A 15,235-nucleotide genomic window follows, 5' to 3' on the forward strand; every position below is an offset into this window, starting at 1 on the left:
CTTTTCTACACTAAGAACTGACTTGGAGAATCTCTGTGAGCTGTTCTAAACCAGTTCTCATCTGTTTACAGTCATTTTCTCTGAATTATCCATGTTTCCATGTAGTTTCTTATATTCTGCCTTCTGGTACAAGTATAATCTTTGCCCACTTTATCAAACAACTTCCTAATCACTGTTATGAACTGAGGCAGCTAGGGAACATTGTCTCTCAACTGTGTTACAGAGTGTAGTACTACATTTCCGTGAAGTGTAAGGCCTTCCAAAGCTGCCGAACGTGTTTCTTTCACTATTTCAATGGTATTCTGCCTTGTATAACACACATTTAACACTCTAGTTTCTTTTAAGTAAACAATTCAGGATTCCTACAGTGTTTCATGTGATCTTAACTCGAATTAAGGATTTCCCGGATATTAGCTACCTTTTCTACACTAAGAACTGACTTGGAGAATCTCTGTGAGCTGTTCTAAACCAGTTCTCATCTTTTTACAGTCATTTTCTCTGAATTATCCATGTTTTCATGTAGTTTCCTATATTCTTCCTTCTGGTCCAAGTATAAGCTTTGCCCACTTTATCAAACAACTTCCTACACACTGTTGTGAACAGAGGGCGCTCAGGAACATTGTCTCTCAACTGTGTTACAGAGTGTAGTACTACATTTCAGTGAAGTGTAATGCTTTCCAAAGTTGCCGAATGTGTTTCTTTCTCTATTTCAATGGTATCCTGCCTTGTACAACACACATTTACCACTCTAGTTTCTTTTAGGTAAACAATTCAGGATTCCTACAGTGTTTCATGTGATCTTAACTCGAATTAAGGATTTCCCGGATCTTAGCTACCTTTTCTACACTAAGAACTGACTTGTAGAATCTCTGTGAGCTGTTCTAAACCAGTTCTCATCTGTTTACAGTCATTTTCTCTGAATTATCCATGTTTTCATGTAGTTTCTTATATTCTTCCTTCTGGTCCAAGTATAAGCTTTGCCCACTTTATCAAACAACTTCCTACACACTGTTGTGAACAGAGGGCGCTCAGGAACATTGTCTCTCAACTGTGTTACAGAGTGTAGTACTACATTTCAGTGAAGTGTAAGGCCTTCCAAAGCTGCCGAACGTGTTTCGTTCACTATTTCAATGGTATGCTGCCTTGTATAACACACATTTACCACTCTCATCTCTTTTAAGTAAACAATACAGGATTCCTACAGTGTTTCATGTGATCTTAACTCGAATTAAGGATTTCCCGGATCATAGCTACCTTTTCTACACTAAGAACTGACTTGGAGAATCTCTGTGAGCTGTTCTAAACCAGTTCTCATCTTTTTACAGTCATTTTCTCTGAATTATCCATGTTTCCATGTAGTTTCTTATATTCTGCCTTCTGGTACAAGTATAATCTTTGCCCACTTTATCAAACAACTTCCTAATCACTGTTATGAACTGAGGCAGCTAGGGAACATTGTCTCTCAACTGTGTTACAGAGTGTAGTACTACATTTCCGTGAAGTGTAAGGCCTTCCAAAGCTGCCGAACGTGTTTCTTTCACTATTTCAATGGTATTCTGCCTTGTATAACACACATTTAACACTCTAGTTTCTTTTAAGTAAACAATTCAGGATTCCTACAGTGTTTCATGTGATCTTAACTCGAATTAAGGATTTCCCGGATATTAGCTACCTTTTCTACACTAAGAACTGACTTGGAGAATCTCTGTGAGCTGTTCTAAACCAGTTCTCATCTTTTTACAGTCATTTGCTCTGAATTATCCATGTTTTCATGTAGTTTCCTATATTCTTCCTTCTGGTCCAAGTATAAGCTTTGCCCACTTTATCAAACAACTTCCTACACACTGTTGTGAACAGAGGGCGCTCAGGAACATTGTCTCTCAACTGTGTTACAGAGTGTAGTACTACATTTCAGTGAAGTGTAATGCTTTCCAAAGTTGCCGAATGTGTTTCTTTCTCTATTTCAATGGTATCCTGCCTTGCACAACACACATTTACCACTCTAGTCTCTTTTAAGTAAACAATACAGAATTCATACAGTTTTTCATGTGAACTTAACTCGTATTAAGGATTTCCCGGATCTTAGCTACCTTTTCTACACTAAGAACTGACTTGTAGAATCTCTGTGAGCTGTTCTAAACCAGTTCTCATCTGTTTACAGTCATTTTCTCTGAATTATCCATGTTTTCATGTAGTTTCTTATATTCTTCCTTCTGGTCCAAGTATAAGCTTTGCCCACTTTATCAAACAACTTCCTACACACTGTTATGAACAGAGGCAGCTGGGGATCATTGTCTCTCAACTGTGTTATAGAGTGTAGTACTACATTTCAGTGAAGTGTAAGGCCTTCCAAAGCTGCCGAACGTGTTTCGTTCACTATTTCAATGGTATGCTGCCTTGGATAACACACATTTACCACTCTCATCTCTTTTAAGTAAACAATACAGGATTCCTACAGTGTTTCATGTGATCTTAACTCGAATTAAGGATTTCCCGGATCATAGCTACCTTTTCTACACTAAGAACTGACTTGGAGAATCTCTGTGAGCTGTTCTAAACCAGTTCTCATCTTTTTACAGTCATTTTCTCTGAATTATCCATGTTTTCATGTAGTTTCCTATATTCTTCCTTCTGGTCCAAGTATAAGCTTTGCCCACTTTATCAAACAACTTCCTACACACTGTTGTGAACAGAGGGCGCTCAGGAACATTGTCTCTCAACTGTGTTACAGAGTGTAGTACTACATTTCAGTGAAGTGTAAGGCTTTCCAAAGCTGCCGAATGTGTTTCTTTCTCTATTTCAATGGTATCCTGCCTTGTACAACACACATTTGCCACTCTAGTCTCTTTTAAGTAAACAATACAGAATTCATACAGTGTTTCATGTGAACTTAACTCGTATTAAGGATTTCCCGGATCTTAGCTACCTTTTCTACACTAAGAACTGACTTGGAGAATGTCTTTGAAATGTTCTAAATGAGTTCTCATCTGTTTACAGTCATTTTCTCTGAATTATCTATGTTTTCATGTAGTTTCCTATATTCTGCCTTCTGGTACAAGTAAAATCTTTGCCCACTTTATCAAACAACTTCCTAAACACTGTTATGAACTGAGGAAACTTGGGAACATTGTCTGTCAACTGTGTTATACAGGGTAGTACTACATTTCAGTGAAGTGTAAGGCCTTCCAAAGCTACCGAACGTGTTTCTTTCACTATTTCAATGGTATGCTGCCTTGTATAACACACATTTACCACTCTAGTCTCTTTTAAGTAAGCAATACAGGATTCCTACAGTGTTTCATGTGATCTTAACTCGAATTAAGGATTTCCCGGATCTTAGCTACCTTTTCTACACTAAGAACTGACTTGGAGAATCTCTGTGAGCTGTTCTAAACCAGTTCTCATCTGTTTACAGTCATTTTCTCTGAATTATCCATGTTTCCATGTAGTTTCTTATATTCTGCCTTCTGGTACAAGTATAATCTTTGCCCACTTTATCAAACAACTTCCTAATCACTGTTATGAACTGAGGCAGCTAGGGAACATTGTCTCTCAACTGTGTTACAGAGTGTAGTACTACATTTCCGTGAAGTGTAAGGCCTTCCAAAGCTGCCGAACGTGTTTCTTTCACTATTTCAATGGTATTCTGCCTTGTATAACACACATTTAACACTCTAGTTTCTTTTAAGTAAACAATTCAGGATTCCTACAGTGTTTCATGTGATCTTAACTCGAATTAAGGATTTCCCGGATATTAGCTACCTTTTCTACACTAAGAACTGACTTGGAGAATCTCTGTGAGCTGTTCTAAACCAGTTCTCATCTTTTTACAGTCATTTTCTCTGAATTATCCATGTTTTCATGTAGTTTCCTATATTCTTCCTTCTGGTCCAAGTATAAGCTTTGCCCACTTTATCAAACAACTTCCTACACACTGTTGTGAACAGAGGGCGCTCAGGAACATTGTCTCTCAACTGTGTTACAGAGTGTAGTACTACATTTCAGTGAAGTGTAATGCTTTCCAAAGTTGCCGAATGTGTTTCTTTCTCTATTTCAATGGTATCCTGCCTTGTACAACACACATTTACCACTCTAGTTTCTTTTAGGTAAACAATTCAGGATTCCTACAGTGTTTCATGTGATCTTAACTCGAATTAAGGATTTCCCGGATCTTAGCTACCTTTTCTACACTAAGAACTGACTTGTAGAATCTCTGTGAGCTGTTCTAAACCAGTTCTCATCTGTTTACAGTCATTTTCTCTGAATTATCCATGTTTTCATGTAGTTTCTTATATTCTTCCTTCTGGTCCAAGTATAAGCTTTGCCCACTTTATCAAACAACTTCCTACACACTGTTGTGAACAGAGGGCGCTCAGGAACATTGTCTCTCAACTGTGTTACAGAGTGTAGTACTACATTTCAGTGAAGTGTAAGGCCTTCCAAAGCTGCCGAACGTGTTTCGTTCACTATTTCAATGGTATGCTGCCTTGTATAACACACATTTACCACTCTCATCTCTTTTAAGTAAACAATACAGGATTCCTACAGTGTTTCATGTGATCTTAACTCGAATTAAGGATTTCCCGGATCATAGCTACCTTTTCTACACTAAGAACTGACTTGGAGAATCTCTGTGAGCTGTTCTAAACCAGTTCTCATCTTTTTACAGTCATTTTCTCTGAATTATCCATGTTTCCATGTAGTTTCTTATATTCTGCCTTCTGGTACAAGTATAATCTTTGCCCACTTTATCAAACAACTTCCTAATCACTGTTATGAACTGAGGCAGCTAGGGAACATTGTCTCTCAACTGTGTTACAGAGTGTAGTACTACATTTCCGTGAAGTGTAAGGCCTTCCAAAGCTGCCGAACGTGTTTCTTTCACTATTTCAATGGTATTCTGCCTTGTATAACACACATTTAACACTCTAGTTTCTTTTAAGTAAACAATTCAGGATTCCTACAGTGTTTCATGTGATCTTAACTCGAATTAAGGATTTCCCGGATATTAGCTACCTTTTCTACACTAAGAACTGACTTGGAGAATCTCTGTGAGCTGTTCTAAACCAGTTCTCATCTTTTTACAGTCATTTGCTCTGAATTATCCATGTTTTCATGTAGTTTCCTATATTCTTCCTTCTGGTCCAAGTATAAGCTTTGCCCACTTTATCAAACAACTTCCTACACACTGTTGTGAACAGAGGGCGCTCAGGAACATTGTCTCTCAACTGTGTTACAGAGTGTAGTACTACATTTCAGTGAAGTGTAATGCTTTCCAAAGTTGCCGAATGTGTTTCTTTCTCTATTTCAATGGTATCCTGCCTTGCACAACACACATTTACCACTCTAGTCTCTTTTAAGTAAACAATACAGAATTCATACAGTGTTTCATGTGAACTTAACTCGTATTAAGGATTTCCCGGATCTTAGCTACCTTTTCTACACTAAGAACTGACTTGTAGAATCTCTGTGAGCTGTTCTAAACCAGTTCTCATCTGTTTACAGTCATTTTCTCTGAATTATCCATGTTTTCATGTAGTTTCTTATATTCTGCCTTCTGGTACAAGTATAATCTTTGCCCACTTTATCAAACAACTTCCTAATCACTGTTATGAACTGAGGCAGCTAGGGAACATTGTCTCTCAACTGTGTTACAGAGTGTAGTACTACATTTCAGTGAAGTGTAAGGCCTTCCAAAGCTGCCGAACGTGTTTCTTTCACTATTTCAATGGTATTCTGCCTTGTATAACACACATTTACCACTCTAGTTTCTTTTAAGTAAACAATTCAGGATTCCTACAGTGTTTCATGTGATCTTAACTCGAATTAAGGATTTCCCGGATATTAGCTACCTTTTCTACACTAAGAACTGACTTGGAGAATCTCTGTGAGCTGTTCTAAACCAGTTCTCATCTTTTTACAGTCATTTTCTCTGAATTATCCATGTTTTCATGTAGTTTCCTATATTCTTTCTTCTGGTCCAAGTATAAGCTTTGCCCACTTTATCAAACAACTTCCTACACACTGTTGTGAACAGAGGGCGCTCAGGAACATTGTCTCTCAACTGTGTTACAGAGTGTAGTACTACATTTCAGTGAAGTGTAAGGCTTTCCAAAGCTGCCGAATGTGTTTCTTTCTCTATTTCAATGGTATCCTGCCTTGTACAACACACATTTACCACTCTAGTTTCTTTTAGGTAAACAATTCAGGATTCCTACAGTGTTTCATGTGATCTTAACTCGAATTAAGGATTTCCCGGATCTTAGCTACCTTTTCTACACAAAGAACTGACTTGTAGAATCTCTGTGAGCTGTTCTAAACCAGTTCTCATCTGTTTACAGTCATTTTCTCTGAATTATCCATGTTTTCATGTAGTTTCTTATATTCTTCCTTCTGGTCCAAGTATAAGCTTTGCCCACTTTATCAAACAACTTCGTACACACTGTTGTGAACAGAGGGCGCTCAGAAACATTGTCTCTCAACTGTGTTACAGAGTGTAGTACTACATTTCAGTGAAGTGTAAGGCCTTCCAAAGCTGCCAAACGTGTTTCGTTCACTATTTCAATGGTATGCTGCCTTGTATAACACACATTTACCACTCTCATCTCTTTTAAGTAAACAATACAGGATTCCTACAGTGTTTCATGTGATCTTAACTCGAATTAAGGATTTCCCGGATCATAGCTACCTTTTCTACACTAAGAACTGACTTGGAGAATCTCTGTGAGCTGTTCTAAACCAGTTCTCATCTTTTTACAGTCATTTTCTCTGAATTATCCATGTTTTCATGTAGTTTCCTATATTCTTCCTTCTGGTCCAAGTATAAGCTTTGCCCACTTTATCAAACAACTTCCTAAACACTGTTATGAACTGAGGAAACTTGGGAACATTGTCTGTCAACTGTGTTATACAGGGTAGTACTACATTTCAGTGAAGTGTAAGGCCTTCCAAAGCTGCCGAACGTGTTTCTTTCACTATTTCAATGGTATGCTGCCTTGTATAACACACATTTACCACTCTAGTCTCTTTTAAGTAAGCAATACAGGATTCCTACAGTGTTTCATGTGATCTTAACTCGAATTAAGGATTTCCCGGATCTTAGCTACCTTTTCTACACTAAGAACTGACTTGGAGAATCTCTGTGAGCTGTTCTAAACCAGTTCTCATCTGTTTACAGTCATTTTCTCTGAATTATCCATGTTTTCATGTAGTTTCTTATATTCTGCCTTCTGGTACAAGTATAATCTTTGCCCACTTTATCAAACAACTTCCTAATCACTGTTATGAACTGAGGCAGCTAGGGAACATTGTCTCTCAACTGTGTTACAGAGTGTAGTACTACATTTCAGTGAAGTGTAAGGCCTTCCAAAGCTGCCGAACGTGTTTCTTTCACTATTTCAATGGTATTCTGCCTTGTATAACACACATTTAACACTCTAGTTTCTTTTAAGTAAACAATTCAGGATTCCTACAGTGTTTCATGTGATCTTAACTCGAATTAAGGATTTCCCGGATATTAGCTACCTTTTCTACACTAAGAACTGACTTGGAGAATCTCTGTGAGCTGTTCTAAACCAGTTCTCATCTTTTTACAGTCATTTTCTCTGAATTATCCATGTTTTCATGTAGTTTCCTATATTCTTCCTTCTGGTCCAAGTATAAGCTTTGCCCACTTTATCAAACAACTTCCTACACACTGTTGTGAACAGAGGGCGCTCAGGAACATTGTCTCTCAACTGTGTTACAGAGTGTAGTACTACATTTCAGTGAAGTGTAAGGCTTTCCAAAGCTGCCGAATGTGTTTCTTTCTCTATTTCAATGGTATCCTGCCTTGTACAACACACATTTACCACTCTAGTCTCTTTTAAGTAAACAATACAGAATTGATACAGTGTTTCATGTGAACTTAACTCGTATTAAGGATTTCCCGGATCTTAGCTACCTTTTCTACACTAAGAACTGACTTGTAGAATCTCTGTGAGCTGTTCTAAACCAGTTCTCTTCTGTTTACAGTCATTTTCTCTGAATTATCTATGTTTTCATGTAGTTTCCTATATTCTGCCTTCTTGTACAAGTAAAATCTTTGCCCACTTTATCAAACAACTTCCTAAACACTGTTATGAACTGAGGAAACTTGGGAACATTGTCTGTCAACTGTGTTATACAGGGTAGTACTACATTTCAGTGAAGTGTAAGGCCTTCCAAAGCTGCCGAACGTGTTTCTTTCACTATTTCAATGGTATGCTGCCTTGTATAACACACATTTACCACTCTAGTCTCTTTTAAGTAAGCAATACAGGATTCCTACAGTGTTTCATGTGATCTTAACTCGAATTAAGGATTTCCCGGATCTTAGCTACCTTTTCTACACTAAGAACTGACTTGGAGAATCTCTGTGAGCTGTTCTAAACCAGTTCTCATCTGTTTACAGTCATTTTCTCTGAATTATCCATGTTTCCATGTAGTTTCTTATATTCTGCCTTCTGGTACAAGTATAATCTTTGCCCACTTTATCAAACAACTTCCTAATCACTGTTATGAACTGAGGCAGCTAGGGAACATTGTCTCTCAACTGTGTTACAGAGTGTAGTACTACATTTCAGTGAAGTGTACGGCCTTCCAAAGCTGCCGAACGTGTTTCTTTCACTATTTCAATGGTATGCTGCCTTGTATAACACACATTTACCACTCTCATCTCTTTTAAGTAAACAATACAGGATTCCTACAGTGTTTCATGTGATCTTAACTCGAATTAAGGATTTCCCGGATCATAGCTACCTTTTCTACACTAAGAACTGACTTGGAGAATCTCTGTGAGCTGTTCTAAACCAGTTCTCATCTTTTTACAGTCATTTTCTCTGAATTATCCATGTTTTCATGTAGTTTCCTATATTCTTCCTTCTGGTCCAAGTATAAGCTTTGCCCACTTTATCAAACAACTTCCTACACACTGTTGTGAACAGAGGGCGCTCAGGAACATTGTCTCTCAACTGTGTTACAGAGTGTAGTACTACATTTCAGTGAAGTGTAAGGCTTTCCCAAGCTGCCTAATGTGTTTCTTTCTCTATTTCAATGGTATCCTGCCTTGTACAACACACATTTACCACTCTAGTCTCTTTTAAGTAAACAATACAGAATTCATACAGTGTTTCATGTGAACTTAACTCGTATTAAGGATTTCCCGGATCTTAGCTACCTTTTCTACACTAAGAACTGACTTGTAGAATCTCTGTGAGCTGTTCTAAACCAGTTCTCATCTGTTTACAGTCATTTTCTCTGAATTATCCATGTTTTCATGTAGTTTCTTATATTCTGCCTTCTGGTACAAGTATAATCTTTGCCCACTTTATCAAACAACTTCCTAATCACTGTTATGAACTGAGGCAGCTAGGGAACATTGTCTCTCAACTGTGTTACAGAGTGTAGTACTACATTTCAGTGAAGTGTAAGACCTTCCAAAGCTGCCGAACGTGTTTCTTTCACTATTTCAATGGTATTCTGCCTTGTATAACACACATTTACCACTCTAGTTTCTTTTAAGTAAACAATTCAGGATTCCTACAGTGTTTCATGTGATCTTAACTCGAATTAAGGATTTCCCGGATATTAGCTACCTTTTCTACACTAAGAACTGACTTGGAGAATCTCTGTGAGCTGTTCTAAACCAGTTCTCATCTTTTTACAGTCATTTTCTCTGAATTATCCATGTTTTCATGTAGTTTCCTATATTCTTCCTTCTGGTCCAAGTATAAGCTTTGCCCACTTTATCAAACAACTTCCTACACACTGTTGTGAACAGAGGGCGCTCAGGAACATTGTCTCTCAACTGTGTTACAGAGTGTAGTACTAAATTTCAGTGAAGTGTAAGGCTTTCCAAAGCTGCCGAATGTGTTTCTTTCTCTATTTCAATGGTATCCTGCCTTGTACAACACACATTTACCACTCTAGTTTCTTTTAAGTAAACAATTCAGGATTCCTACAGTGTTTCATGTGATCTTAACTCGAATTAAGGATTTCCCGGATCTTAGCTACCTTTTCTACACTAAGAACTGACTTGTAGAATCTCTGTGAGCTGTTCTAAACCAGTTCTCATCTGTTTACAGTCATTTTCTCTGAACTATCCATGTTTTCATGTAGTTTCTTATATTCTTCCTTCTGGTCCAAGTATAAGCTTTGCCCACTTTATCAAACAACTTCCTACACACTGTTATGAACAGAGGCAGCTGGGGATCATTGTCTCTCAACTGTGTTATAGAGTGTAGTACTACATTTCAGTGAAGTGTAAGGCCTTCCAAAGCTGCCGAACGTGTTTCGTTCACTATTTCAATGGTATGCTGCCTTGTATAACACACATTTACCACTCTCATCTCTTTTAAGTAAACAATACAGGATTCCTACAGTGTTTCATGTGATCTTAACTCGAATTAAGGATTTCCCGGATCATAGCTACCTTTTCTACACTAAGAACTGACTTGGAGAATCTCTGTGAGCTGTTCTAAACCAGTTCTCATCTTTTTACAGTCATTTTCTCTGAATTATCCATGTTTTCATGTAGTTTCCTATATTCTTCCTTCTGGTCCAAGTATAAGCTTTGCCCACTTTATCAAACAACTTCCTACACACTGTTGTGAACAGAGGGCGCTCAGGAACATTGTCTCTCAACTGTGTTACAGAGTGTAGTACTACATTTCAGTGAAGTGTAAGGCTTTCCAAAGCTGCCGAATGTGTTTCTTTCTCTATTTCAATGGTATCCTGCCTTGTACAACACACATTTACCACTCTAGTCTCTTTTAAGTAAACAATACAGAATTCATACAGTGTTTCATGTGAACTTAACTCGTATTAAGGATTTCCCGGATCTTAGCTACCTTTTCTACACTAAGAACTGACTTGTAGAATCTCTGTGAGCTGTTCTAAACCAGTTCTCTTCTGTTTACAGTCATTTTCTCTGAATTATCTATGTTTTCATGTAGTTTCCTATATTCTGCCTTCTTGTACAAGTAAAATCTTTGCCCACTTTATCAAACAACTTCCTAAACACTGTTATGAACTGAGGAAACTTGGGAACATTGTCTGTCAACTGTGTTATACAGGGTAGTACTACATTTCAGTGAAGTGTAAGGCCTTCCAAAGCTGCCGAACGTGTTTCTTTCACTATTTCAATGGTATGCTGCCTTGTATAACACACATTTACCACTCTAGTCTCTTTTAAGTAAGCAATACAGGATTCCTACAGTGTTTCATGTGATCTTAACTCGAATTAAGGATTTCCCGGATCTTAGCTACCTTTTCTACACTAAGAACTGACTTGGAGAATCTCTGTGAGCTGTTCTAAACCAGTTCTCATCTGTTTACAGTCATTTTCTCTGAATTATCCATGTTTCCATGTAGTTTCTTATATTCTGCCTTCTGGTACAAGTATAATCTTTGCCCACTTTATCAAACAACTTCCTAATCACTGTTATGAACTGAGGCAGCTAGGGAACATTGTCTCTCAACTGTGTTACAGAGTGTAGTACTACATTTCAGTGAAGTGTAAGGCCTTCCAAAGCTGCCGAACGTGCTTCTTTCACTATTTCAATGGTATTCTGCCTTGTATAACACACATTTAACACTCTAGTTTCTTTTAAGTAAACAATTCAGGATTCCTACAGTGTTTCATGTGATCTTAACTCGAATTAAGGATTTCCCGGATATTAGCTACCTTTTCTACACTAAGAACTGACTTGGAGAATCTCTGTGAGCTGTTCTAAACCAGTTCTCATCTTTTTACAGTCATTTTCTCTGAATTATCCATGTTTTCATGTAGTTTCCTATATTCTTCCTTCTGGTCCAAGTATAAGCTTTGCCCACTTTATCAAACAACTTCCTACACACTGTTGTGAACAGAGGGCGCTCAGGAACATTGTCTCTCAACTGTGTTACAGAGTGTAGTACTACATTTCAGTGAAGTGTAAGGCTTTCCAAAGTTGCCAAATGTGTTTCTTTCTCTATTTCAATGGTATCCTGCCTTGTACAACACACATTTACCACTCTAGTCTCTTTTAAGTAAACAATACAGAATTCATACAGTGTTTCATGTGAACTTAACTCGTATTAAGGATTTCCCGGATCTTAGCTACCTTTTCTACACTAAGAACTGACTTGTAGAATCTCTGTGAGCTGTTCTAAACCAGTTCTCATCTGTTTACAGTCATTTTCTCTGAATTATCCATGTTTTCATGTAGTTTCTTATATTCTGCCTTCTGGTACAAGTAAAATCTTTGCCCACTTTATCAAACAACTTCCTAAACACTGTTATGAACTGAGGCAGCTTGGGAACATTGTCTCTCAACTGTGTTATAGAGTGTAGTACTATATTTCAGTGAAGTGTAAGGCTTTCCAAAGCTGCCGAACGTGTTTCTTTCTCTATTTCAATGGTATCCTGCCTTGTACAACACACATTTACCACTCTAGTCTCTTTTAAGTAAACAATACAGAATTCATACAGTTTTTCATGTGAACTTAACTCGTATTAAGGATTTCCCGGATCTTAGCTACCTTTTCTACACTAAGAACTGACTTGTAGAATCTCTGTGAGCTGTTCTAAACCAGTTCTCATCTGTTTACAGTCATTTTCTCTGAATTATCCATGTTTTCATGTAGTTTCTTATATTCTTCCTTCTGGTCCAAGTATAAGCTTTGCCCACTTTATCAAACAACTTCCTACACACTGTTATGAACAGAGGCAGCTGGGGATCATTGTCTCTCAACTGTGTTATAGAGTGTAGTACTACATTTCAGTGAAGTGTAAGGCCTTCCAAAGCTGCCGAACGTGTTTCGTTCACTACTTCAATGGTATGCTGCCTTGGATAACACACATTTACCACTCTCATCTCTTTTAAGTAAACAATACAGGATTCCTACAGTGTTTCATGTGATCTTAACTCGAATTAAGGATTTCCCGGATCATAGCTACCTTTTCTACACTAAGAACTGACTTGGAGAATCTCTGTGAGCTGTTCTAAACCAGTTCTCATCTTTTTACAGTCATTTTCTCTGCATTATCCATGTTTTCATGTAGTTTCCTATATTCTTCCTTCTGGTCCAAGTATAAGCTTTGCCCACTTTATCAAACAACTTCCTACACACTGTTATGAACAGAGGCAGCTGGGGATCATTGTCTCTCAACTGTGTTATAGAGTGTAGTACTACATTTCAGTGAAGTGTAAGGCCTTCCAAAGCTGCCGAACGTGTTTCGTTCACTATTTCAATGGTATGCTGCCTTGTATAACACACATTTACCACTCTCATCTCTTTTAAGTAAACAATACAGGATTCCTACAGTGTTTCATGTGATCTTAACTCGAATTAAGGATTTCCCGGATCATAGCTACCTTTTCTACACTAAGAACTGACTTGGAGAATCTCTGTGAGCTGTTCTAAACCAGTTCTCATCTTTTTACAGTCATTTTCTCTGAATTATCCATGTTTTCATGTAGTTTCCTATATTCTTCCTTCTGGTCCAAGTATAAGCTTTGCCCACTTTATCAAACAACTTCCTACACACTGTTGTGAACAGAGGGCGCTCAGGAACATTGTCTCTCAACTGTGTTACAGAGTGTAGTACTACATTTCAGTGAAGTGAAAGGCTTTCCAAAGCTGCCGAATGTGTTTCTTTCTCTATTTCAATGGTATCCTGCCTTGTACAACACACATTTACCACTCTAGTCTCTTTTAAGTAAACAATACAGAATTCATACAGTGTTTCATGTGAACTTAACTCGTATTAAGGATTTCCCGGATCTTAGCTACCTTTTCTACACTAAGAACTGACTTGTAGAATCTCTGTGAGCTGTTCTAAACCAGTTCTCTTCTGTTTACAGTCATTTTCTCTGAATTATCTATGTTTTCATGTAGTTTCCTATATTCTGCCTTCTTGTACAAGTAAAATCTTTGCCCACTTTATCAAACAACTTCCTAAACACTGTTATGAACTGAGGAAACTTGGGAACATTGTCTGTCAACTGTGTTATACAGGGTAGTACTACATTTCAGTGAAGTGTAAGGCCTTCCAAAGCTGCCGAACGTGTTTCTTTCACTATTTCAATGGTATGCTGCCTTGTATAACACACATTTACCACTCTAGTCTCTTTTAAGTAAGCAATACAGGATTCCTACAGTGTTTCATGTGATCTTAACTCGAATTAAGGATTTCCCGGATCTTAGCTACCTTTTCTACACTAAGAACTGACTTGGAGAATCTCTGTGAGCTGTTCTAAACCAGTTCTCATCTGTTTACAGTCATTTTCTCTGAATTATCCATGTTTCCATGTAGTTTCTTATATTCTGCCTTCTGGTACAAGTATAATCTTTGCCCACTTTATCAAACAACTTCCTAATCACTGTTATGAACTGAGGCAGCTAGGGAACATTGTCTCTCAACTGTGTTACAGAGTGTAGTACTACATTTCAGTGAAGTGTAAGGCCTTCCAAAGCTGCCGAACGTGCTTCTTTCACTATTTCAATGGTATTCTGCCTTGTATAACACACATTTAACACTCTAGTTTCTTTTAAGTAAACAATTCAGGATTCCTACAGTGTTTCATGTGATCTTAACTCGAATTAAGGATTTCCCGGATATTAGCTACCTTTTCTACACTAAGAACTGACTTGGAGAATCTCTGTGAGCTGTTCTAAACCAGTTCTCATCTTTTTACAGTCATTTTCTCTGAATTATCCATGTTTTCATGTAGTTTCCTATATTCTTCCTTCTGGTCCAAGTATAAGCTTTGCCCACTTTATCAAACAACTTCCTACACACTGTTGTGAACAGAGGGCGCTCAGGAACATTGTCTCTCAACTGTGTTACAGAGTGTAGTACTACATTTCAGTGAAGTGTAAGGCTTTCCAAAGTTGCCAAATGTGTTTCTTTCTCTATTTCAATGGTATCCTGCCTTGTACAACACACATTTACCACTCTAGTCTCTTTTAAGTAAACAATACAGAATTCATACAGTGTTTCATGTGAACTTAACTCGTATTAAGGATTTCCCGGATCTTAGCTACCTTTTCTACACTAAGAACTGACTTGTAGAATCTCTGTGAGCTGTTCTAAACCAGTTCTCATCTGTTTACAGTCATTTTCTCTGAATTATCCATGTTTTCATGTAGTTTCTTATATTCTGCCTTCTGGTACAAGTAAAATCTTTGCCCACTTTATCAAACAACTTCCTAAACACTGTTATGAACTGAG

This window comes from Pipistrellus hanaki (assembly GCF_964339955.1).
Source record: "Pipistrellus hanaki genome assembly, contig: scaffold_23, whole genome shotgun sequence".
In the NCBI taxonomy this organism is placed as follows: domain Eukaryota; kingdom Metazoa; phylum Chordata; class Mammalia; order Chiroptera; family Vespertilionidae; genus Pipistrellus; species Pipistrellus hanaki.